We start from the raw sequence: 12064 nt of genomic DNA on the forward strand, positions 1-12064 counted from the left end.
GTGTTTAGTGAGTCTACCAGATAAGAGGCTGTAGCGATGAACAGGGATGTTCTCTGTTTAGTGAGTCTACCAGATAAGAGGCTGTAGAGATGACCAGGGATGTTCTCTGTTTAGTGAGTCTACCAGATTAGAGGCTGTAGAGATGTTCTCTGTTTAGTGAGTCTACCAGATAAGAGGCTGTAGAGATGACCAGGGATGTTCTCTGTTTAGTGAGTCTACCAGATAAGAGGCTGTAGAGATGACCAGGGATGTTCTCTGTTTAGTGAGTCTACCAGATAAGAGGCTGTAGAGATGACCAGGGATGTTCTCTGTTTAGTGAGTCTACCAGATAAGAGGCTGTAGAGATGACCAGGGATGTTCTCTGTTTAGTGAGTCTACCAGATAAGAGGCTGTAGAGATGACCAGGGATGTTCTCTGTTTAGTGAGTCTACCAGATAAGAGGCTGTAGAGATGACCAGGGATGTTCTCTGTTTAGTGAGTCTACCAGATAAGAGGCTGTAGAGATGACCAGGGATGTTCTCTGTTTAGTGAGTCTACCAGATAAGAGGCTGTAGAGATGACCAGGGATGTTCTCTGTTTAGTGAGTCTACCAGATAAGAGGCTGTAGAGATGACCAGGGATGTTTTCTTGATAAGTGTGTGAATTGAACCATTTTTGTCCTGCTAAGCGTTTAAAATGTAATGAGCACTTTTGGCTGTCAGGTCAAATGTACAGAGTAAAAAGTACATTCATTTTGTTTATGAATGTAGTGAAGTAAAAGTAAAAGTTGACAAAAATATAAATAGTAAAGTAAAGTACAGATACCCCACAAAATACTTAAGTAGTACTTTAAAGTATTTTTTACTTAAGTACTTTACACCACTGAGGCTTTATGTTTAATTTTTTTTTTTTTTACCTTTATTTAACTCGGCAAGTCAGTTAAGAACAATTTCTTATTTACAATGACGGCCTAGGAACAGTGGGTTAACTGCCTGTTCAGGGGCAGAACGACAGCTCTGGGATTTGAACTTGCAACCTTTTGGTTGCTAGTCCAACGCTCTAACCACTAGGCTACCCTGCCACCATGTTCTATGAAAGGGTCTCACATAAAACAGCTACACAGACTATCAGACTATCAGCTACACAGACTATCTGCATTGACCATTTTGCACTAACCCTTTAGACTCGTCACATGCGCTGCTGCTGCTGTTTATTACCAATCATGTTGCCTAGTCACTTTACCCCTACCTATACGTTAGTGGAGGCTGGTGGCTTGATCAATAGAGGACGATGGGAGACGCTCAGTATAGGCGCGGAACGCACAGGGACGACAAAGTGGGCTTAAAGAAATCAAAGACAAAGGTGAAATAAATCAATCAATCAATGGAGGCTGGTAACTTAAAAAATTTAGGAGGATGGTATAGTGTGTTTAAAAAAATCGATAAAGACTAATTATTTTAACCTAAAGCATTTAATAATGACATTTATAGTACAATATTATGGGGAATGGGAATGAGAGGGCTACTTACAGTGTTGGGAAGGGATCACAGCAGTGATTGAATGAGGGTATGAAGCATGAGTTGAGGTGTTCAGAGACTTGACTTCAGTGCAGGACAGGATTTGACTGGGAAGACAAAAAACAATAACACTACACAGTCAGACAAAAGAGCTAATAATGAGTTAGTCCAAGTAAGGAGTAAAATCATTGATGTGTAATAATGTGATTGTCTCTACATACAGTAATGAAAGAACATTGATAGAGGTCCTCACAGTGCTTGGAGAGGAAACACTCAATGTGCCCGTGGATGAACGGGCACATGAGACGTGGCTTCAGTTCATGTCAGGAGAAAGTTGACAATGGCAGTAGAGTGGAGTAGTCATCACCTCTTAATCAGTGAACAGGAGGGGACTCAGCTGTAAATACAAAATGGCAGAGACATTCCATTACAGTTGCACCACTGTAGGTTTGAATAACGAGTTTCTCCATGAAGTTAAACTCGGATATCTCAAAATTCACAAAGTCAAATAGACTGAGCATCTCGCCCACTTGACACATCAAAGTACCTGACGATAACGGAAAACAAGCAAGCAGACTGGTGGCACCATAGGTCCCAGAGCGGTGGGGTAATTTTTTTTACCCCTGGGGCACGGAGTTTTTCCATATCTGTTACCCTAACCAGGAAAACTCTGGACCATATAAGGTATGACAGTGATGAATCAGTTGTCAAAAGGTTTTACAAGGGACCCGTTTTTCAGGGCACAGGGTTTTCTATGATGGGACTAGTTTCTTCAGGTCCCATGGTTTTAAAAAACTGAAGAAAAAAAACTCCTGGCCCTTGGGGAAGCAACTTGTTCACTTGAATCACATTCAGACTAAATTGGGAGGGGGATTTCCTCTACCCAGACACAGAGACAACAATTGATAGAGAATATAACTCACAGGGCTGAGCTTTATGCATGTTTGTATCGTGCAGGTCTATGCAACTGTAGGCCTTTAAAGAAATGTACTCACATCTGTAACCACTATTATGTTGATTGATTCATTCCAGTGAATCATTTGGGATTGAAAACGTATAGACAGCCTAGCCAGCCCAATTTGGAATATAAACCACATTTGATCACATCCACATTTTCTCCTGACACACAAATGTACTATAAACACAATACGTTACTAATTAGTTTACCCTGACCAAATGGACAGCGCACATAGGCTGTATGCAACAGCATTTATTAGTAGTCTACCGTTGATCAGACTGAAAAATTGTCTCGTTTTCATCGCATACACCATGTCAGATCTCTAATTGTAAGGTGTAGCATTTATGTAACAAGTTTGTGCTTGTGTTTGTCCCTAGTGATTATGTGGTATCATCTTTGCTAAATAAATATCGGAGGAATGTGGAAAGCCTACATGAACGCGCGCGGAAAAAAGTGTCAACCTCTCTTTAATCAAATGTATGATACGATGGAAGCTGTCAAATCCTTCTGATTTGATTTCGACATCCCAGAAAAGACAGTCGAAAGTTCCATATGTCCAGGAAGTAAAGCATCGTAACGTGCAATTACCGCTGTTAGCGGAACTTTCCCTCTTGTGGTGTCCTCTAAAAGCCTTTTATTGCGTGCCCAAAAACGCAATGGTGTGGATAATCCGCTTGAGAACATCCCAATTTCTTTTTACTGTCTCGTTGTGTTGTGCAGTTTGAATACGCAGACCTTCTTTGTGATCTATGCGGCTTTTTCCCAGAAGCGTAAATCTGATGTGGGTATTTATATGCTCCCTGCTTTTGTTTTGCCGTTTAGCTGAACGATCGATGTTCTTCAGGCCACTGCTTGCTGTTTGGGGTTTTAGGCTGGGTTTCTGTACAGCACTTTGAGATATCAGCTGATGTACGAAGGGCTATATAAATACATTTGATTTGATTTTGATCTGTACCCACCTTTCGACTAAGGCTCAGACTTCCAAAAAAAGCAGGCTAGCAATACAGGCGGCTTGATGACAGGCTCCCTGTAACCAGCTATACTGATACCAATTGGTATTGAACGCCCTCACCTTTGCATCTGTATTCATGAAACGAATACTCAGTTTTAATTCGCATCTTTTCCGTGTACCCCAGAGAATGAACGGGGTTTTTCAACAAAGTCAACAAAATTGTAGGTAATGTTGGCGTCGAAAACTGCACACTGGAGCTGGTAACGTTAGCAAGCTAGCTACTGCTACTAACAGGGCAAATTGAAAAAAATTGTACTAACTGGGCACAAACATACATTCTAAAACCAAGAAAACAATTTTTAATCTACTTCCTCCGTCTCTTGTAATTTGAAGAAACTAATTTGAAAAAATGCTCAACTATCTCTTTTCAATCTCTATCCAATAATGTCACCAAGTTTCTCAACACACAGAAACCCCAATACAACTCACTTTGTTCATTCTTTGATCCTAATCCTATGATTGGATGAACAACATGTCAGTTTATTCTGAAAAAGCTTTGATTGGTTGGAGGTCGTCCTCCGGAAGTGGTCATAATTACCATGTATGTCTATGGAAGGGGGTGAGGCCTACAAGCCTCCTAGGTTTCTATTGAAGTCAATGTACCCAGAGGAGGACAGAAACTAGCTGTTCCCTGGCTATACCATGGCGCTACCCCAGAGAGTGCTGTTGAAGTTACTATAGACCTTCATTGCAAAACAATGTGCTTTAATTATTTGGTGACATGAATATATTAGTATAGTTTAATCTAAAAATGATCACTTTTTTAGTGTTTCACTATTTTTATTTTTATGATATTTTACTGAGGAGGATGCTCCTCCCCTTCCTCCTCTGAGGAGCCTCCACTGGTATATGTACATATCTACCTCGTACCGCTGCACAGTTTTTGAAACGGTTAGGGCCCGGGCTATCCACCTATTTTTCTGACTGTTAGGGCTCAGGCTATCCACTTGTTTTTGGTGACTGTTATAGTAGTTAGCCTGGATTATATCCCAGAACACATATTGCAGGATCTTGGTAAATGGTGAACCCTACAATACTGTTAACCCTACAACAGTAATACTGTTCAGTACATTAGTCAAGAACCTCTTGGTTCAAAGTATATTTTTAATTTTTTATTGAACCTTTATTTAACTAGGTTGCTAACGCTAATGTTAGCTATGTGGCTAACGTTAGCTAGGCTAGGGGTTAGAGGTATGGATAGGGTTAGGAGTTAGGTTAAAGGATTAAGGTTAATGTTAATTTTTAGAGGAAGGGTTAGCTAATATGTTAAGAAGTTGCAAAGTATCCTAGCTAAAAAAGTAGTAAGTAGTTGTAAAGTTGCTAGTTAGCTAAAATGCTAAAGTTGTCCATGATGAGGTTCGAGCTCGCAACCTTTGGGTTGGTAGACGCTCGTGTTATACGCCCGACTAAGCACCCTACTTTAGTTTTTGCCTTAAGTGACCTTGTGTCTTACAGTATTTAACCATACCTAACATAACATATCATACTAATTTGAGTGTCCCGGATTTACATGTACTATGTTACGTCTAGTCTATAAGAAATATACAAGCCTCTCCAATGACCTCACTGGCACTGCTGACACCAATATAGTTAATTCTATCATTTCTCTTCTTAAAATCAGATTTTAAAATGCCACTATTTTGTTATTTGTTTCATTAGTCCACTGCTGATACAGTCCTAAATGTTTTGCATGTCAGCAATCAAGATATAGAATTTTCGAAAAAATAGAGTGATGCATTTTGCTGGCCTACACAAATCTCTTCATGAATCTCGTGATTTTGACATCCTAATAAACAACTTCTAGGATGGTAGGTTCAAACTGATTTATGGAGCGATCGAATTTAATTCAGGATGAGTCATCAGGCAAACTTTAACCCTAACACTAACCACACTGTTGCCGAGTATAGCATTGAATGCAAGGGAAGTCAGGGAAGCCAGCGAGCATTTGGTCTCAATTGATTAAAAAAATGATAAAATAATAACCAATCAGTGTTGAGCTAAACTGAGTGAGCTCAGCTGTAAATGGTCCTGGCGCACCAACACAAAGTGTCAAGGGAAGCCCGTTTGGATTTGGCTCAGACCAATCACATCACATCAAGCCAAATGTCATTGACAGAAAACTTGAAAATGTTGCATCTTGTTGTGTCGTTGTCCTTCGGTGACTAGCTAGCTAGCTAAAATCGTTCATTTTCCTAAATTTGCCATGGATGGAGATAGGGATTTGGAATTGTGCTATTACCGTTCAAAAGTTTGGGGTTACTTAGAAATGACCTTGTTTTTGAAAGAAAAGCAACAACAAAAATGTCCATTAATTAAAATAACATGAAATTAATTAGAAATACAGTGTAGACATTGTTAATGTTGTAAATGACTGTCGTAGCTGAAAATGTTTTTTTTTTGCAAAGAAAAAGCCATATCTCAGACTGGCCAATAAAAAGAAAAGATTAAGATGGGCAGAAGAACACAGACACTGGACAGAGGAACTCTGCCTAGAAGGCCAGCATCCCGGAGTCGCCTCTTCACTGTTGACGTTGAGACTGGACAGAGGAACTCTGCCTAGAAGGCCAGCATCCCGGAGTCGCCTCTTCACTGTTGACGTTGAGACTGGTGTTTTGCGGGTACTATTTAATGAAGCTGCCATTTGAGGACTTATGAGGTGTCTGTTTTTCAAACTAGACACTCTAATGTACTTGTCCTATTACTCAGTTGTGCACCGGGTCCTCCCACTCCTCTTTCTATTCTGGTTAGTGCCAGTTTGCACTGTTCTGTGAAGGGAGTACACAGCGCTGTACGAGATCTTCAGTTTCTTGGCAATTTCTTCCATGGAATAGCCTTCATTTCTCAGAACAAGAATAGACTGATGAGTTTCAGAAGAAAGGTCTTTGTTCTGGCCATATTTTAATGGACATAAAATGTGCTTTTCTTTCAAAAACAAGGACATTTCTAAGTGACCCCAAACGTTTGAATGGTAATGTAATTCTCCGTACTGGCCAATAATCATAACGGCGACCATAAATTCATACATTGTGCCCCTGGCCTGAGAGGATGGAAGTTCAACATGTAGATCGATGTAGTAAAGTTAGGCTACTGTTAACTAGCTGGCCTGGCGCGTCATTGTCCATGAAAGGAAGTTAGGCTAACGAGCAAGCATTTTAGCCAGGTAGCCTAGGACAACAAAAACTAAAAGAGTGTACTGTATGTTATGATTTTGAGTTATAGACCCTTTCAGAAACATTAAAGAGGAGGATGGCATGGGAGGTTCACTACAAAATAGGGTGAGTCAACATGTTTTTTCCACTTGCTTCCACGCGCACACACACACACACACACACACACACACACACACACACACACACACACACACACACACACACACACATACACACATATACACACACACACACATACACACACACACACACACACACACACACACACACACACACACACACACACACACATACACACACACACACATACACACATATACACACACACACATACACACACACACACACACATACACATACACATACACACACACACACACACACACACATACACACATATACACACATACACACATATACACACACACACACACATACACACACACACACACACACACATACACACACACACACACACACACACACACACATACACACATACACACACACACACACATACACACATATACACACACACACATACACACACACACATACACATACACATACACACACACACACACACACACACACCAGTACCATGGACAGCCACATCGTATTTAGCTTACTCTGATAGGACTAAATCGCTTTAGTAAATATTGATGTTGAAATGGTGCTGGAATAGTGGAGGCAACACCTGTTTTTTTTGTGACTTGCGGTATCTCTTCATGGTTCTAAATCAATAGTTGTTTAGTGGTCAGAAAATGTCAGAAACATTACCTTGCGTGACCATGCAGTAGGTCACGTGAAGGGAGTTGTAACATGTTTTGTGGACTTCACCTGGTTGCTCTCCGGTTTTATGATAAAACAATGTTGTGGTTGAATCTATTCTTATTGTCTCGGCCTTTAGGCCTATTTATCACAGTGGCAAGGCATATGTAGCCTAGTGATTAGATCGTTGGGCCAGTAACTGAAAGGTTGCTGGATCGAATCCCAGAGCTGACAAGGTTAAAAAAATTGGTCATTCTGCCACTGAACAAGGCAGTTAACCCACTGTTCCCCAGGCACCGAAGACGTGGATGTCGATTAAGCAGCTCCCCGCACCTCTCTGATTCAGAGGGGTTGGGTTAAATGGGAAAGACACATTTCAGTTGAATGCATTCATTTGTACTACTGACTAGGTATCCCCCTTTTCCTATGAACTAACAGGTTATAGAGCAAACAACGCAATTACTGTAACTTGACTTCCTACTGGAACCATGTAGTAGGTTGTGCTGAGATTTTTCAGTTTATAAACAACTAATTGACTGACATCAGTTCATTTATTTGAATTCCATTTAATTCTTTTTTTTTCTTCTGTGAGCTCAATGTCCAATTTCTGTAGAGATAAATTAGATCGAACCTGAACTGTGCGATGTAGTAGGGAGTTGTAGTTTTCAACCGGCCAATATTCTACGCAGAAAACATGGTAATTAACTATAATGACCATAATCCATTGCGTGCACGCTTAAACGTGTCTGGTCTGTGCGGAGCATGCGATCGAGAGGGGTAGAAAGCAGTTTCTTCACGAGTCTGAAAATACCTGATCTAAGTGATTGAGATAGCAGAGTATGTGAGTGGAGCGGAGCTGGAGCTGGAGCTGACCGTGCCCAATTTGACTGGAGCACTGAGCGAGATTCCCAAAGGCTGGAGCACTGAGCGAGATTCCCAAAGGATGGAGCGTTGGTCTTCTCGCCAGCTCTAATTTCGCTCCTACAGCGCTCACTTCACGAGCACATTTGTAGGCTACTCGTGTGCTGCTATAGCCCCTTGCTTTAGCTACTGTCATGGAGTTCACGAAATACTTTTATAAAGAAACTGATAAAACACACAGGTGTTAAATCAAGGTGACTTACAAAGATGAGGACCAAGAGCAAGAGAGGGAGTGTGGTGATGTAGTGTCCACAACTAAAGAATCATTGTGGAATCTGAAAAGACACATATCCCTAAAGAATAATACAAATAAAAAATCTAGTCAAATTTTATTTGTCACATGCACGTGAAATTCTTACTTACAAGCCCTCAACCAACAATGCTGTTTTAAATAAATATATCTTTTTTTAACTCAAGTCAACCAAAAAAAAGAAAATAAATAACTTAACACAATAAAATAACAATAATGAGGCTATATACAGGGGGAACCGGTACCGAGTCAATGTGCAGAGGTACACGTTAGAAGAGGTCATTTGTACATGTACTGTAGTAGGGGTAAAGTACCTATGCATAAATAATAAGCAGCGAGTAGCAGCAGTGTAAAAACAAAGGGGGGTCAATGTAAATACTCTGGTGTCCATTTGATTAATTGTTCAGCAATCTTATGGCTTGCTGCTTTTCGAGGATCTGGGGACCCAGGCCAAATCTGTTCAGTCTCCTGAGGGGGAAAAGGCGTTTCTTGGTGTGTTTGGACCATGGTAGTTTGTTGGTGATGTGGACACCAAGGAACTTGAAACTCTCGACCCGCTCCACTACAGCCCGTCGATGTGAATGGGGGCGTGTTCGGCACTCCTTTTCCTGTAGTCCACGATCAGTTCCTTTGTTTTGTTCACATTAAGGGAGAGGTTGTTGTCCTGGCACTACACTGCCAATTCTCTGACCTCCTCCCTGTAGGCTGTCTCATCGTTGTCGGTGATCAGGCCTACCACTGTTGTGTCCTCAGCAAACTTAATGATGGTGTTGGAGTTGTGTTTGGCCACACAGTCGTAGGTGAACAGCGGCTACAAGAGCTGACTAAGCACACACCCCTAAAGGGCTCCCCATGTTGAGGATCAGCGTGGCAGATGTGTTGTTGCCTACCCTTACCACCTGGGGGCGGCCCGTCAGGAAGTCCAGGATCCAGTTGAAGAGGGAGGTGTTTAGTCCTTGTGTCCTTAGTTTAGTGATGAGCTTTGTGGCCACTATGGTGTTTAACGCTGAGCTATAGTCAATGAATACCATTCTCACGTAGGTGTTCCTTTTGTCCAGGTGGGAGAGGGCAGTGTGGAGTGCGATTGAGCTTGCGTCATCTGTGGTTCTGTTGGGGCTGTATGCGAATTGGAGTGGTTCTTGGGTTCCGGGATGATGGTGTTGATGTGATCCGTGACCAGCCTTTCAAAGCACTTCATGGCTACAGACGTGAGTGCTACGGGGCGGTAGTCATTTCGGCAGGTTACCTTCGCTTTGTTGGGCACAGGGACTATGGTGGTCGGCTTGAAACATGTAGGTATGACAGACTCGGTCAGAGAGAGGTTGAAAATGTCAGTGAAGAAACTTGCCAGTTGGTCCATGCATGGTCTGAGTACACGACCTGGTAATCCGTCTGGCCCCGCGGCGTTGTGAATGTTGACCTGATAAGGGGCTTGCTCACATCGGCAATGGAGAAGTGATACCACAGTCATCCGAAACAGCTAGTATTCTCATGCATGCTTCAGTGTTGCTAGCCTCGAAGCGAGCATAAAAGGCATTTAGCCTGTCTGGTAGGCTTACATCACTGGGCGGCAGGGACTAGTAATCGAAAGGTTGCAAGTTCGTATCCCCAAGCTGACAAGGAACAAATCTGTCATTCTGCCCCTGAACAGACAGTTAACCCACTGTTCCTAGGCCATCATTGAAAATAAGAATTTGTTCTTAACTGACTTGCCTAGTAAACTTAAAAATTAAATATGGGCAGCTCGTGGCTGGTTTTCTCTTTGTAGTATGTAATAGTTTTCAAGCCCTGCCACATCCGACAAGCGTCGGAGCCGGTGTAGTAGCATTCAATCTTAGTCCTGTATTGATGCTTTGCCTGTTTGATGGTTCGTCTGAGGGGATAGCGGGATTTCTTATAAGCGTCCGGATTAATGTTCCGCTCCTTGAAAGCGGCAGCTCTAGCCTTTATTTCAGTGCGGATGTTGCCTGTAATCCATGGCTTCTGGTTTGGATATGTACTGTGGGGAAGACGTCTTCGATGCACTTATTGATGAAGCTGGTGACTGAGGTGGTATACTCCTCAATGCCATTGGCTGAATCCCGGAACATATTCCAGTCTGTGGTGTACTTACTATTTGCACATGCTAAAAGAAAGAAATGAAGTGGGTATATAACAAGGTGTGTCCTTGTAGCAAAGTACAGTATTTATAAACAAAAAATCAGATCTCTTAAACATTTCCTTCATTTTTGTTCTGTTATCTATACAATAGGCCATTGATTGTGGCCTGGCATATTCCAACTTTCATGGAGTTGTCCGTTTTGATTGGGTTATTTTGCCTAAAAACCTTTAGGCCTACCTATAGAAAAAATAAAATAAACTCTGCATCCCTGCCCAGACTGGCAAGAGTCAAAGGGTGTTTAGCATTCCCAGTGGCTCTGCAAGCACAAAGAAGATATTCTCCCCTGCTGGCCTGCTCCCCTGCTGGCCTGCTCCCCTGCTGGCCTGCTGTACTGGGCACCATCACATGAGCCTGAATCCATAGACTCTGGCCAAACTGGTGTTTCTAGAAATTAATTCAATGACACTGTTGACTGAGCCTAATAAGGCATTTTTTGTTTAATTTGTATTTAATTCTAAGTAAGTATATTCGCAATTGATAGACTATAATAATCGAATATAACAAAATGTTGTTAAAATGCTGACAGCTTAATAATGTCACTGTCACGACTTCAGCCGAAGTCGGTCCCTCCCTCTCCTTGTTCTGGGTTGTTGTACTTTGTACTGGGTTGTTGTACTTTGTGATGGGTTGTTGTACTTTGTACTGGGTTGTTGTACTTTGTACTGGGTTGTTGTACTTTGTGCTGGGTTGTTGTACTTTGTACTGGGTTGTTGTACTTTGTACTGGGTTGTTGTACTGGGTTGTTGTACTTTGAACTGGGTTATTGTACCTTGTGCTGGGTTGTTGTACTTTGTACTGGGTTGTTGTACTTTGTACTGGGTTGTTGTACTTTGTACTGGGTTGTTGTACTTTGTACTGGGTTGTTGTTGTTGTACTTTGTACTGGGTTGTTGTACTTTGTGCTGGGTTGTTGTACTGGGTTGTTGTACTTTGTGCTGGGTTGTTGTACTTTGTACTGGGTTGTTGTACTTTGTGCTGGGTTGTTGTACTTTGTGCTGGGTTGTTGTACTTTGTACTTGGTTGTTGTACTTTGTACTTGGTTGTTGTACTTTGTGCTGGGTTATTGTACTTTGTACTGGGTTGTTGTACTTTGTGCTGGGTTATTGTACTTTGTGCTGGGTTGTTGTACTTTGTACTGGGTTGTTGTACTTTGTGCTGGGTTGTTGTACTTTGTACTGGGTTGTTGTACTTTGTACTGGGTTATTGTACCTTGTGCTGGGTTGTTGTACTTTGTACTGGGTTGTTGTACTTTGTACTGGGTTGTTGTACTTTGTGCTGGGTTGTTGTACTTTGTACTGGGTTGTTGTACTTTGTACTGGGTTGTTG

At 41.8% G+C, this 12064-nt stretch overlaps 1 long non-coding RNA gene across 1 annotated transcript; it reads right to left on the minus strand.

The window, feature by feature from the left end:
• Positions 1 to 1555: 1555 nt before the first annotated feature.
• LOC109878583 (uncharacterized) lies at positions 1556 to 3668 on the minus strand. The gene is made up of 3 exons (XR_004206735.1): positions 3414 to 3668; positions 1750 to 1893; positions 1556 to 1603 (listed from the first exon to the last, which is right to left on the minus strand). It is a non-coding gene; the product is annotated as an uncharacterized LOC109878583 (long non-coding RNA).
• Between the last annotated feature and the right edge of the window lie 8396 nt (positions 3669 to 12064).

This window comes from Oncorhynchus kisutch, unplaced genomic scaffold (genome assembly GCF_002021735.2).
Source record: "Oncorhynchus kisutch isolate 150728-3 unplaced genomic scaffold, Okis_V2 Okis03b-Okis08b_hom, whole genome shotgun sequence".
NCBI classification, from domain to species: Eukaryota; Metazoa; Chordata; class Actinopteri; order Salmoniformes; family Salmonidae; genus Oncorhynchus; species Oncorhynchus kisutch.